We start from the raw sequence: 15,301 nt of genomic DNA, 5'->3' as shown, positions 1-15,301 counted from the left end.
CTCTCGATACCTAAACTGGCTCTAAAGACAACTATATTTCCCATGAAGCTTCATCTTAAAGGTGAAATCTTAAACAAGATTTTTTGATCTAAAACAAGCCGCTTACTATACTCTGCCAGGGATAGCATGGTTAAAACTACCAGTGGTAAATAAACCAGATTCATACCCTAGTTTCATATCCTAGTTTCTAAGTTTAGCGTAGTGACCCACATTACGATGATCAATTAACTATGCTAGTTTAATTAGGCCATGATTTTGTGTTGCTTCTGAACTATCCCAAACTATTCTGTTTGCTATTCTGATGGAGCCATCATTTTATAGTGCTTTTTCTTCTCATCCAAATCCATGCTCAGGTTTAAATTTTTCTTGGAAACTACAGAGGAATTTGTTTCCTACTGTGTTTACTCTAAAAGGGACATTTATGCATTATATTCAGTTAAATAAGTAAAACATTATGTGCTTTTTATCTGACAATATTAATTCTAATCAAAATATTGTGAAACCCAAATGAAAAATAGAAACAAAGCATCCATCTGGATTAACTCAAAAGTAAACTAAAATATATTCTTTAATTAACTGCTTCGTGGGACCCTATGTTAATATTCACTTTATGATACAATATTCCAATAAAAACAAAGAGAGACTAGTGAAATTAGGGTCACAGTCACACAACATCTGGAAAGTTGGTTCCCAAGCTTTGCAGGGTCCCTGTTTGGACTGAAGCCATGGCATTGTGGAGGGTCTTCAGGCTATTCTTACATCATTTTTAATGAAAATGGTCCCAGAGACATTATTTGCCCTGTTGGCTCACAGAATATTGTGGCCCTCAATAGGCTTTAAAAATGCTTCATAATACAACTGAAGCTTCCCCAGCACTATGGTCTCAATTAGGAATAGGCACAGATGGAAAATCCTAGTTCAGTCTCGTACCTGTTATCCAGGTGGCCCTAGACCAAACCCTCGAGCCCCAAACCCCACCCAAACAGAACTGGTTTGGGAGGTACCAGTCCCCATCCCCAGTGTGCCCACATAAGCCAGAAGCAACATGTGCCCACCACTTCCAGATAGCATCACCCCCTGCCCCAGCAGCCTGTGTTTTCTGGAAGTTTTCTAGAAGTTGCACAAGCACATTGTTGACACGCTTGCATCACTTCGGCAAAATGTGGGCACACTGGGGTGGGGCCCAACGCCACTCAGAAGTTGTGGATGTGCGTCATACCAATTGTGATACTGAGCCCACCTGAAAGCTTGGGAAAGACACCTTCTCCAGACCTCACCTTGCAAGCCCTGAACTGAGCAAAGTTCGGGCCAGACTTTGTCTTGGTGTTTGGGTCTATGCCCATACCAAGTCTCAATCCTGTAGCACTCAGAAATCTAATTCCCAGCAGCTGCCATCTTACTGTGAGACAGCCCCCTAACTAGGATTTTTTTCCAGTGGGGGTACTAATTAAATTAAAGCAAATTTAAATAAAAGTAAAGTAAAAATAATTTTAATCACATTAACTGACTGCTCAATTATTGGGGGGGGGGATTTCTTTCCTCTTGATGCTGTGGCTGGCCAGGCCACATGGAACCATGTAGCATTTGAGATGAATGGCCACGGTGGCCCAGCCTGGCTCAGGATGCCATAGGGAGTGAAGGCAGCATGGGAGGCCCATCTTAGAGGAGAGTGGTTGCACCAGCCATGGCTTGCCACCACCATCTAGCTGCACTCAAGCATGGAGGCAAGCAGCTGGCTGGGCTTCCAGGTCATGGTGAGACACCTCCCCACACACCCAGCAGCTCTGCATCAGCCCAGCTCTTCTGCAGTGATGGTTGGGTGGGGGCGAAATCCAGATGGAGGAAGTGGTGGCTCCTCTTGGCTGGTTGCTGAGGCATGGGGTGGCCCAGAGGGATAGAGAGTGATCTTATGGTATGTGAGCCAGGCTGACTTAGGCCCAGCAGAGCAGTTGCAGTCAATCAGGATGGGGGGAGGGCCACATGGGCCCCTCTTGAGCAACATGTGCTTGGGCACCATGTCTTCTGGCTACAGCAGATGGGATGGGGGATTGGACTAGAGGCACTGCAAATGAAAAGTGGTAGAGCCCCATCTGCCCCACTGATGGCTATGGCCCTGCTGTGAGAGAATTGGATTCAGGACAGAGGATCCCCAACCCAAATCAAGGAAAATATATATTCTCATTTGACCTTTAATGCTTGAGTATTTATAAAATAGCATAAAACAGAGGATGGGGCACCATAAGAACTCATGAAGGAGAGGGAGCTCCTCCTGGCTGAAGACTCCATTCTCATCTCTCTAGGCTCCTCACTGTTGCTCCACAGTTTCCCCAGGCTCATCCCAACATCTCTCAGCTACCTCTTTCTTTCCTTAGCTTACCTCCCCATCCATAGATTCATCCACAACTGCCTCCTGTCACTTACATCTGATTCATCAACTCTCCTTTCTTAGACTCAACCAAGTGGCCACACTGACCTATGCTTTTGAAATCTTACAGTTGGATTATTGTAACATGCTCAACATTAGACTGCCTTATACCCGAAACTGCAGCTGATTCAGAACATGGCAGCCTGATTATTTTCAGGAGCTACCATAATCCAGCATTGCAACACTGTCTGTTGTGATTAGTGAGGGCAGAGCCAGCTGGATAATGGCCAGACTTTCCTCAGAATTTGGCATCTATTTCCGTGGTACTGGTGTGCTGACAATTGCCCTGAGGAGTGGTTCCAGGCAGGCTGGGTCAAGGACCTCACCTTTTTGGAATTTTTCTCTGCTTACAGAATAATGTCTTTTTTAAAGCCAGGCACATACCAGAGTCAATGACAGAGTCACTGATGCTCTATCTGGAAAACAGATGGAGAGGTTCTATCAATTATTATCGTCATCATTCAGATTGGTGGTCTGAAGCCAAAAGGGCAATTGGCTTAGCCCTTGCCCCTAATACTAGGAAGGTATATAGGAGGGCTGGTCAGCAATTTGTAGAATTTCAAAAGCATGTTGGGTTGCAAGTTTGGCTCATTCCTATTGCCTACCTTATGCAATTTTGTATCTTCTTGAAGGGCAGAGGCCTATTGGTTTGTTCGATTAGGGGAAAGTTATCTTCCCTGGTCTATGCTAGTAAGGCAGCTTTCAGTGAAAGGGAAGATTGGGTAAGATTTGGTGGGAGTGCTGAAGTTTCTATAGGAGGAACCATCCCTGTGTCCCGCCCCTCCCCCCCTCAGGCTATGGGCCTGCCATCACCTCTATAAAACAATCATAATGTTTTTGCTTTTTTAAACTATATTTTAATTAGGTAAGATTATATAGTAAAATTATTTTTTTTAGTTCCAAAAGGTACCTTTTTTAAATCAACTAAAATATGTAGATAATAGGTTGTTTTGATTGCCTGTATATTTAGTCTTCATCAGCTACAAAAAAAGGTTTTGTGTGATTTAAAATGCCTAGAATTTCAGCTAATAGCACAGGTTTTCTTTTAGAATAAGCAAAACATTTTAAAATAGCAATTACTGCTATAATTGTGAACTACTAAATTTTTTTTTTTGGAATCTTTATGTTCTTACTCTTGGCTTGATTTCCAACATTATTTCTGATTGCATTCACTCTCTGTGTTTTTTTGTTGGTGTTCTGAGACTGGCTTTATTATCATTAGCTTAGACATAAAATGCTTTAGAAAACTGGGAGATGATCAAGTCACTCCAGTTTCTTTTAATGTGGATAAAACAAAACTTTTCTTAAGACACCTTTGTATACGTACCCTGTACTTCGTTCAAAGACAGTATGCCCTTTATTTCAAGTATAAATATGAATTAATTATCAATTAATGCTTAGTATATCTCCAATATTAGAAACTCCTCATTAAGTTTTATGTTTTAGGGGGTTTTTTTCTATTAAGAGAAACTGAGAGTGCATAGAAATGGATAATCATTTGCATCATCTTATCTTCTTTGCTCATACTATATTGATTCAACTCCTTAGAGAGATGCCTTGCATATACCAAATAATTTACTACCTAAGGCACCAGAGGAAAATATTACTCCAGCCCCATAGCTTTAGCAAAAACAACAGCCCCAAAAGTACCAGATCAAAAGGATCTGTACAACAGATGCAACTAGCTTATATGAAGACAGAAAGTATAGAGCTGCCTGTAAGCTGATCCCTATATACAGTTTTCTCCCATTTTACTATGCTTTGTGCTATATGAATTCTCACTCTCTTACCCTTCTTCTCTTTATAGTTTTTTATTGCTTTATTCTATATTTAATATCACTTTGAATGACAGATAAATATATTACAGTTTTAATTACTTTAACTTATTTACTTCATTTATATCCTGCTTTTCTCCCCAAGGGGAGACACAAAGCAGGTTACTTTGTTGTCCTTTCTTACATTTTTTTCTCACATCAGTTCTTTCAGGTAGGCTGAGACTACCACAGTGTTATTGAGTGAGCTTCTATGGCTAAGTGGGGATTTGAAACTAGGTCTCTCACTACATCCTAATCCAACCAATATCTCATGCTGATTGTCTTAAAATGCTCTGAAAAGATTAAAACATAAAAATGACAAAAAAAAGTTTGTCACAACAAAATGGAACTTAGGATTTAACTAAAACCCAAATGCAGGGGTCCCTAAACTTTTTCAGCCTGCTGGCACATTTGGAATGCTGAGCAAAAGGTGGAGGAGGAAACAGCAAAATGGCTGCCACTAATTAAATATTCAGTAAAATATAGCACTGGCAAAATTAGGGGGCAAGATTAACAGTATCCATTTATTTAAAGGAAACTATGACATTGCTAGCATGAAAATATACCACATATTCCTATAGGCTGCTTTAGACCTTTGACTCTTAATGGAAAAGTGTCTTAATATGAAAAGTTGAATTCCATGAAATAGAATTCGCTCTGGAAAACTATATACAATTATTTCACCAGCTGATTACAGATCCGGGCAGGTTTCCAGCACATTCACTCCAGGACTACCTAACTAATACAAGTTTCTTGGTTCCATTCAACAGACAGGCATTAGGAACTTCATACATGATAAGGCAGCCACAATCCCTTTAATTTTAATAAGATCCAATCTGTCTGTCAAACCAAATTATTGTCTCCATGGCAAGTGATAATGACAGTATGAACATTTTAACACACTATAATTAAGAAGGAACAGTTGATTTCTAAAGCATATTGCATCTTTAGTACTTTGAAACAGGAAAAAAACTAAAAGCATGTTGATATATCGATTTCGTCAGTCTCTTCTGGTATTTCCCCATTAACTGTTATAAAAATTCTAAAACATATCTCTAAAGTCTACTATCTATAGATTAACATATACCATAAACCTGATAGATATCAAAGCTAGACTGTCTGCCATCCCCCTATATTTCCCCAAGTCATGAGAGCAGGGATACAAGTTCATTACCAACATACTTTGTAAAATCAAGAAATCTAATAATATGTCAAAATAAAGGAATCATTACTAATTTATGATACAGAATTCATTGTTTTAGTGCACTAGATTTCACTTACAGATTGTTACACTTGTGCTTAACTCTGCCATTTTGGCAGGATCATGCTTCTGCTTTTCTCAGTTGCAATCCAAAGAGAGAATTGAAGATCAATGGAGATTTATACTAATTTAATAGATAATCAGTTCAGCCAATGGGACAAAAATGCTTTCTCCATTAATGCAGCTGCATATTCTGTTGACCAAAGCACTCCCTTGGCATCCCAACAGTATTTCCCCCCTTACCATTTGAACAGAATTAAAGAATACAGTTTATTCTGTTCATACAGCTGTCTTGATGTGGGCTCATTTATACTAGTATGGTGGCATAAATTCTACAAAATATGAGATTAAAAATGAAAATAGCATCAGCTATGTCAAATTACTAAAATCAATAATTATATTTGTGAAGATGGGCAACAATGTCAATTATTCTAAACCATTACCCTCTTTAGTTCCTCCAGCTAACTCCAGTTCCTCCAGTAAGGTGGGAAGAACTCAGGGTGATCTCATGCCTCAACTAATTTTTTATTTTTTTTATTTTTAAAAAACTTGGTTTTTTTATATCCAAGGCCATCTTTCCCAAATAATCTTGTGCATCTCAATACAATGCAGTACACGTAAATCTGTTGTTCTAACTTAATAGTAGATTAATTGCCAATGTCCTACCTTTAATTTATCCAGTCAAGGTAGATACACAAACCAGTGAGCTGAGAATGCCTGCCCCTTAGCAATTTTTAAATTACTTAGGGTAACCATGGTGGTGTGTGCATGTTAAGTGCTGTCACATTGCTTTTGACTTACGGCAACCTAGGAATTAATGACCTCGAAAATGTCCTATCCTTAACAGTCTTGTTCAGGTCTTGCAAACTGAGGGCCATGGCTTCCTGATTGAGTCACTCCATCTCATGTTGGGTCTTCTTCTCCTGGCGTCTTCAACTTTTCCTGGTATTGTCTTTTTCAGTGAGTCTTGCCTTCTCATAATGTTACCAAAGTACAATAGCCTCAGCTTAGTTATTTTAGCTTCTAGGGAGAGTCCAATTTTGATTTGATCTAAAACCAACTTATTTGTCTTTTTGGTTGTACATGGTATGAATTACCTTGATCTTTGTCACCAGTGACACATCCTTACACTTAGGGCTTTTTTAATAGAAAAAGCCCAACAGGAACTCATTTGCATATTAGGCACACCCCCCTGATGTCACCATTGTTTCACACAGGGCTTATGACTCTGCCAACTGGAAACCATTCTGTTTCTCCATATTCTATCTTAACAGTAGCCTCTTGTCCAGAGTATACATTGTACATCAAACAGTCAGTTGTTGTGGCACACTTATTTCTTTTAAAAGATTCTCCTTTGAAGGACTGCATCATCCTTTCATCTCCTCTGTATAGTTCTTCAAGTGTATTGTTCCTACCTTTCTTTATTTTGTCCTGTTCATGTATTTCCATGTTGCACTTTCAGTGTGCTCAACTGTGCTTTAATTTTTTTTTTATTTCTTTGATCTTGTGGAACATATCTCTCTTTCTTTTATGTTGTTTTCTTTTACTTCTTTATTTTACTTCTCATCTATCATTATTTTAAGAGTTTTATCAGTCATTCATCAAGGCTTTTCATTTATTTTGGCTACTGGAATAGTATTTTATAATATCTCTGTTTCAACCCATTGTTCTTCCAGTTCACATTCATTTGAGCTTAGCAATGCAAATCTGGTCTTTAAACACTTCAGGAATGTTGTTTAGATTGTATTTTGGCACTTCATTTTTACTCTAATTTTCGATATTAATAATCCATGATGTATGCCACCATCAACTCATCTTATTTCAGCAAAGAGTATAGAGCTTCTTCATCTTCTACTTCCGATCATGTAATCTATTTGACTGACCATCTGATAATGTCCACATATACAAATAGTCTGTTCAGTTGCCTGAAATGTGTACACAATGAACAGATTGTTGTCTCCCCAGAATTCTGAGTCACTCTCCTGCTTTATTCTGTGGTCCAGATATCTGTAATTATCAGTGGATCTTGTTTAGGTGTTATGTTCAGTTTTTTCCTGGTCACTTGCATAAAAAACTTCAGCCTCTGTAGTCAGGGTATAAACTTGAATGGTGTTTATGTTGCTAGCCTTTCAACAAAGACCACTGCCTCTTCTGAAACAGGTGGCGGCATTTGGCCGTCCTCCCATCTCCTCGAAGGAAACACAAGGCTGGGGAAACCAATTGGAGCTCAGCATGGGAGTACTGGCCAATGAGATGCTGGCTCACCAGTCAGGTCTGGTGTCAGCCACCCCTTAGCATCAATTTGGTGCAGCAGGGGGAAATAATTATGATTAACTTTCATCGCAATGGCTTCTCAGACTACTGCTGGCCAATGGTTGATGAGTAGAGGAGACTGAATCCTTACTGGAGGAAGATCCCACCCCCTTTTATTTTTCTGAAGGGTGACAAAAAAACCCGAGCATGTCACTTTAAAATTCTGGGATTGACTAGCTATAAGTGTAATTGGGTGGGACAGAGGGGAGAGTAGGGTTCCACTTGCGGGCAACTTCTAACAATGCAATAGCCACAAAGATCAGCCTCTTCCCCCCACCCCATTTCTCTTCCAGGACTGCCAGGGAAACTATTCCCTTGGCAGGAGATCAAGCACTTTTGATGGCTGGCGCACTGGGGAATTTAAAGTATAGTTTGTGAAATCATAGAATCACAGCGCTTCAAGGGGCATCCAGAGTCACCTAGATTCCACCCCCACCCCCAGCACAAGGCAGGCCTTTCACAAACACCCTGATGACCTGGGTGCATTTGAGCAGGGTAACCTCTGGAAGAAGAACCTCTGGAAGAAAAGCTGCCTTTGGTTTGCTTGTATCGTTTGATGACAGGAGGCACTGATCAGGCAGATTACATTAGATGACCATTCTTCTTCGAAGCAGTGGTTATAGTGGCGTAAAGATGAAAAACATAGCTGGTGCTGGTCTGGCTTAGTGAGCACCCAAGGGCTTCCTTTCCCAGCGGTCAGAACTTGCTGAGACTGAGAGGAAGAATGATATGGGCATCATAGCGGAGAGTTCATTTATCTGGACTAATCACTCCCCAGGCCTGACGCAGAAGCGTGAAGATATGGCAGAGGAGGGCAGTCATATCTGGGTATAGCCTGAATTTGTGCTTTCCCTTGCTAACCATATGTGGCCAAGGCTCTGGACCTTCATTGCCAAAGCCAGTCTGGGGGGACGCTGTTTTCCCTGTACTGCATCTTTACAAACTGGTTTGTAAGGTAGACATAAGCTAATTACAAGAGGCCTGCTAGCTGCATATATCTACATAATACAAAACTTTTCAGTTGACTATCTAAAGTACAATATGATGGCTTAATTTAGTGTTTGTTGAAACAAAATCAAACTTTTCTTTATAGCACTGAGGTGTATAAATACAGTTTTATGGACTTTAAAGTACACTTTTGATCACCATGTTTGAAGCAGGTTCTTAAACATCAAAGGGGAGATCGAAGGAGGTTGGAGCTACATGTCTGGGCAGGGACCAGAAATCACTACATGCTTTACACATAAGGAGTGCCTTACACAGTGGAGCTTCAGCACCCACAAATTACTACATGCTTTACACATAAGAATTGCCTTACACAGTGGAGCATCAGCAGCCACAAGGAGCTGGTACAGCAGGCCAGGTTTGACAGTGTTTTGGTAGATAGGCCTAGGCAAGTCCGGACTCATCAAGTCTTCTGCAGCATCACACCACGGTGGCCTGCTGCGGGTGGCTGGGATGGAAACAGTTTCCCCTCACACTGACTTTGGTGGTGTGACAAGTGTCAGTTGTTAGCATACAGCACCCACAGTTGTACCCACCCCCCTAGGATATTCACCTAGGGCTAATACAAGCCGGGACATTTTGGGTCAAGGGGGTCAACTATGATTCAGATTTCACCCTGCCGATGTTTCTGGTGGATTCGGGGTCCATGAATTTTGAATTCTTAATGAGAAGGAGCATCTGCTTGACATATAAATGATTCCAGGTTAAATACTTTGGCACTTACAGGGGAAAGGACAACCTATGATGTACAGAAGGTTTCAGGTTAAATCCCTTGGCACCTCTGGGTGAAAAGACCAGCTAACAGATGATTTGCTCGATCTTTACCTGAATACCCAGAGATCTGTTTCCAGTTTGGGTGGACGGTGCTGCCCTTGATTGGCCAAGTGTCAGATGCAACTTAAGGCAACTTCAGCTTTGTCTATCCCAAATTTGTTGAAGGATTTACATTGCCTTGTTGAAGTATAAAGCTAACCCATTTTCTTTTGCTCTGACACTGGTAGGCCAGCAGAAAGTGGCATGAAGGCCAGGAGACCAGGCCAAAGCAGTGCCGAAATGAGTGTCACCAGCCAGCTCTTCCTCAGAGGCTGAGGGGGCATCTTTCATCCAGAATGTGGCAGCCAAGACTGAAGCACTGGAGAGCATGGAGGCTGAGAAGCAGAAGCATGGTCATGATGGCACAATAGGGGCATCAGCACAGTCCAGCACATGGGCAGGAGTTGCAAGCCCTTTATACTAGGTGGCCACAGGGGTGGCCAGGATGGCTGCTGGTGGGGTTACTTCAGTACCCAATCCTTGGCATTGCAGTGGCTTCAACAGCTGCAGGGTGAGGCCAAATTGGTCCCTCTGAGGCCAAATTGGTCAGGGTGGCCACCAGGGTGGCCTGGATGGCTAGCAAGGGGTAACCTCGGTACCCACTTGGCATTCGAGCAGCTTTGACAGCTGCAGGGTGGGAGTCTAATTTCCTTGGGATCTGGCAGAGGGCCTTGGGAAGCCCTGGTGGAAGGTGCTGGAGGACACCAGTGGTGCTTACAGGTTGCAGCACAAGGACATAGGTGCATAATGGTCAGCAGTGCTGGCTTGGGCACCCGGCTACACATCAGCAACTGGGCTTCTGTTGATTGGCTGGATGTGAGTGGAGAGTGGCGGAGCCAGCCATTATCTCTCCTTTATGATCATCTGAGCATGTCCCAGGCTGTGGTTGTGCATTCAGGTGGCAATGATCCAGGCACTAGGTTGGCAGTCCCCACCAGGGATCAAGTCCTTGGTGTTGCATCTTTTTCAGGTGCAATGGGGTTACTGGGTCAGTCATTTGCTTAGCTGATCTGCAGAGTGGTCTGTGACCGCAGGATTCATGGTTGGCGGGAGGGGAGTTAAGCCAAGGCTAACCCCCTCTGTGGCGGGAAAAGCACGGGTTGAAGGGATTTTGAGTTGGCAAGCACCCTGAGATATCAGCAATAAGGGGGGTCCTCAAACTGGGTACCTATGGGCTTTGCAGTCAGGGTGTCTCAGTTGGGGGCCTCTTCAGGGTTGGGGGAGCATTTTACAAACCTTAAGGCTTGGCAGTCATGGGCCGGAATGTGTACTCCCTCCCCTCTACGCACTATTGTGCGGGCTGTGATGAGTAAGGTCCAGAGGGATCCTAGACCTGGCTCTGAGTCGAGGTGGGTTTGCCCTGTTAAGACGCTTGCTCTGCAAGCACAATACAACCCATGCTTTAATGTGTTGCAAATCAGCTTATGTTTAAATAAAATTCCCAGTTTAACCCATAACTTGTGCTGTGTGTCATTCGAGGGGTGGGTGGGCAAGGCTGATTGAAAGTATTTGTCAGACTTTGTTTTACATCCCCTGATTGCTTGTGTTACATCGTGTATCACTATTAGAGTGGGTTTCTTCTGTGTTTGTCATTTCCAGAGTAAAACACTTTGTAAGAAAATGTACTAATCCAGTCCACTTTAGTTCACTCACTCCCAGGACTACCAAATAGACTTTCTCATTTTATAATTTCAGGTTTATTTTGATTCATACTTCTCATGTTCCATGTTCCTATTACATCTCCCAGGCATCTTTGGACTTCCTTTTGTATCCATTTACATCAACAACTGAAATGTCCTTTCAGATTTAGTGCAGCTGCATCATTAAGGCCATTTCTGTACCTACCCCAGCACAGGCTTGCAAATTAATTCAGCATTAGGAAAGAGTTTCCCACACGACAATCCGGGACAAGGTTTTGGTCTGGTTTTGTTCACCTTCACATGCGGTTTTTGTGAGTCCTCTTTTTTCCGGTTTCCCTTTTTTCTTTCGGCTCTCAAATCACGGTTATAGGTGTGGAATTTCCTGCTTCAGGGCTATTTTTCCCACCCTTCTCCTCGCGATCACACCCTCCTAGTGACATGTGCATTGTGACTTGTTGAGAACCTCCCATGTGACTTTCCATAATGCCATTTGTTTCCTTTTTTTTTTTAGTAATGGGATCAACTGGATTAGAATGCAATTTCGTACCAGGCTGTCATGCTTTGCCAAACATTTTTAATGCAGTTGCTGAAACGTCAATCCTCCCAGCAATCAGGCGCCTCTTGGGTGCAATGCTCTGACATCACGTGACAGTTGCCAGTAGTGCATCCTGATCCCTGTAATGTTTTTAGTCCTCCTTTTAAATGCCCATCTGAACTCAGAGTAATATGTGTAGATATGTCAAGACATGTGTTGATATGCATAGAAATGTGGGGCACAGCTTTAAAAATCTTGCCGCCAACCCTTGATAGAAAATTCCACATTTCAACTTTTAAACCAAAACAAATGACAAGAACACTTGAAGTGGTGCCATCTTTAAAAAACTGAGATATAAACGCACTCTGCTTGAGCCTCCTTCCCGTGATAGCCCACCATTTCCCCCTGAAAAAAGCTTCAGAGGTTAAAAGCTGTATAATGGCATCTCCTGGTCTAGAAGTTCATTATAAAAGATGGCGATTCTCAGTTGTAACTTCATTTTAAAAAATTAAACGACGGTAGAAAATCAGACAACCAATCAGTATGCTGGTTTAAAGCATGAACACAAGGAACTAGGCTGTCTGACATCTCGTAGCCTATTGGTTGTGCTATATCATAACCATTCATGTGCTCAAAAAAGGAGGTGGAGATTTGAGCAATGAAACACAATTGGGAGGGGGGGGGGGGAAATTGGCCAAGAATGATCCAGCACAATGATGATGCAGAAAGCATTCTGTGGATATGCTGGAAATAAAGACCTGATGTAAAGCGAAGCCAGAAGCAAGTACATGGTTCAGAAACAGCCTAGGAATAGCACCAGGCATACTTGTACTCTGTTCTTCCCCAATAGCTGATTGAGTGCTTTTTTTTTTTTTTAGTAATGGGATCAACTGGATTAGAATGCAATTTCGTACCAGGCTGTCATGCTTTGCCAAACATTTTGGCAAACCTGGGTGCGCTATCTCCAAGCACTTACCTTTATATCTTTTTGGATTGTTTCATCATAGAAGTGTTTTACCATTACCTTCTCCTCCATGTACTAAATCAGGTTAGCTAAAGTTGTTGTCTATTATCGGTGCCAGCCCAAGGCACATGGCATCCCAGGCAGGCGCCCCCTCTTGACCAGAAACGCCTTTCATTTTTTAAACTCCTTACAGTATTACTGTCATGTTATGGTGTGCACCCAAGGAGGGGGGCATGGTGGAGATTTATTAAATTATGCATGGGCTGCAGAAAGTGGATAGAGAGAGCTTTTTCCTCCTTCTGCTATAATGTTGAAATCCAGGGAAATTCAATGAAAGAGATAGGAAATCAGTTCAGGACAGCCAGAACCTCCCCATGTCTGCTCCCACATCAACTGGTTAAGAAGGACAGGAGCATAGGGGTGGGAGGTTGCCACCATATTCTCAAGCATCCTGGCCATTCTATTTCAACTGCTTTGAGACTACAGCATCTCCTTTAAATGTGAAACCAAGTAGTATAGATAAAAAGATGAGTGACATACCTCTTGAACACAGAAAAATATGTACTTCTATTCACAGAGGAGGAGAAGTCTCAGAGCAACTTACAATCTCCTTCCCTTTCCCTCCCCACAACAGACATTCCATGAGGTAAGTGGGCTAAGAGAGCTCTGAGACAACTGCTTTTGAAAGAACAACTCTGAGAGAACTGTGAGTGAATCAAGGTCACTCAGCAGATACAAGTGGAGGAGTGGGGAATCAAACCCAGTTTTCCAGATTTCAGTCTGCTGCTCTTAACCACTACATCAGGCGGGACACATGTTAGAACTGGTCTTTGCGGCCGGAATATCAGTGACTGATATTGCAATGGCCATCTGACAGCAATGAAGATCCTGTGAATTTAGGGGGAGGTGTTTGTGAGTTTCCTGCATTGTGCAGGGGGTTGGACTAGATGACCCTAAAGGTCCCTTCCAACTCTATGATTCTATGACTTTAGTCCTATTATTTTTAAAGAGCAAGGTACTAACACCCAAGAAGATAAATCTTCACATCTCTAGGTTCCTTTTGGATCACAACTTCAGGAAAGAAGACTGTCTGGCCACTCCTCTTATAGGTGACAAATATACTTAGAAATATATAGATCAAATTACAAGCATGAATTAGACTGAAAAAAAGAGAGCTCATTCACCAGTTAGCATGTCTGCAGAAAGGTGTTTACACAGAGACAAAGGGCAAGTTTACCTCTTCAGAAATCTATAGGAAAAGAGATTTAGCTATCTGTCAGCCAGCACGTCAAAGTTTAAAACTGATCCAACAAACAAGCAGTTTCATCTATACATCCCAAAAATAACATCCTGAAAATTGTTTCAGCACAGTTAAACCCAAGGAGATTTATACGCACTGCAATTTCATGTTGCTATACCTAACTTCCCTTAAAAATGCCCAGTAATTTGTGTCCAAAATATTTTTTATGAATATCCAAACCTACCACGCACTGTAAACAGATCTGTTTCATTACACAAAATGGAGGTCGTGTGTCCTTAACATAACTGATGACAGGTTAAATGTTTGGTGGTGCAAGTTAGAGAATCATATAAGTTCTTTTCATTTCATTTCCTTTATTAGCTTTCATGACCAAAGGTCAAGCTCAACCAGGATATATCAATTATCAAAACATATATGGATATACAAGATTACTCACAATATTCACTACATTCAAAAATTACAGTCAAAATATTCAAATCTAAAAGTGAAAAAAATATTAAAACGGGAATTTCTAATAAAACCTATTGTTCAGTTAAGTCCACAAATTTCTGTAACCAGCAACTGTATCCTTAAGGAATGCTTAAGTGTGTACATCTGTGTATATATAGTTTGGTAGTCTGTAATTTTATTACCATTGAAGCATTACTAATTGTTAGAGATTGTTGGCGTTCTAACCCAGTATTTGAAGTATTTTGTGAGAAGGTTTTGTGGGTTTTTTGTATTTGGCTTATATACACATGGTTTGAATTTTGTAACATTGTTCTTATTAATTTTGATATTATTTTTGTGCAGCTTGAAGAAGCTAAAGCGAAACAGGGACTCTAGTACAATCCTGTTGCCTTATGGATCGCTGGCTGTATACATTCAAAATATTGGGTTGACTTGGACATTAATTATTTTCACCCAGGACTTTCTGATACAATTGGCATTGATTTGCTGAAGACGTTCCTTGTATGATTTAAAAGACTGATCGATTTAGCTTTCTTGGAACAAATATATTTAATCTTTATATAATTTTTGCATTATTGGTCTAATTGTTTATTTGGGGGCTGGTTTTCATGGTAGCTGTATGCTTTGTATTTCCCTGCCTTTCTTTGCCATGATTCTCTGTTTTGGTTGCACAACCTCCAGGTGAGGTCTGGAGATCTCTCAGAATTACAACTGCTGGCAGAGATCAGCTCCCCTTGAACTGGTGGGGGAGGGAGTGAATGCCTTCACTTGAGTGGGTGGGAAGACAGCCAGGCTGGAAGAGGGAGCGCTTTAGTGGTTC

The 15,301-nt window shown here is 41.5% G+C and overlaps 1 long non-coding RNA gene across 1 annotated transcript in view; it reads right to left on the bottom strand.

Moving 5' to 3' along the window:
* Positions 1-15,301, bottom strand: part of LOC132570610 (uncharacterized) — a 336,632-nt gene that overhangs the window by 186,418 nt on the left and 134,913 nt on the right. The gene's annotated exons all lie outside the window — the stretch shown is intronic.

Source organism: Heteronotia binoei, chromosome 1, assembly GCF_032191835.1.
Source record: "Heteronotia binoei isolate CCM8104 ecotype False Entrance Well chromosome 1, APGP_CSIRO_Hbin_v1, whole genome shotgun sequence".
Classification (NCBI taxonomy): Eukaryota; Metazoa; Chordata; class Lepidosauria; order Squamata; family Gekkonidae; genus Heteronotia; species Heteronotia binoei.
Note: the sequence above shows the minus strand (reverse complement) of the source record. Positions and strands in the feature narration are given on the sequence as shown.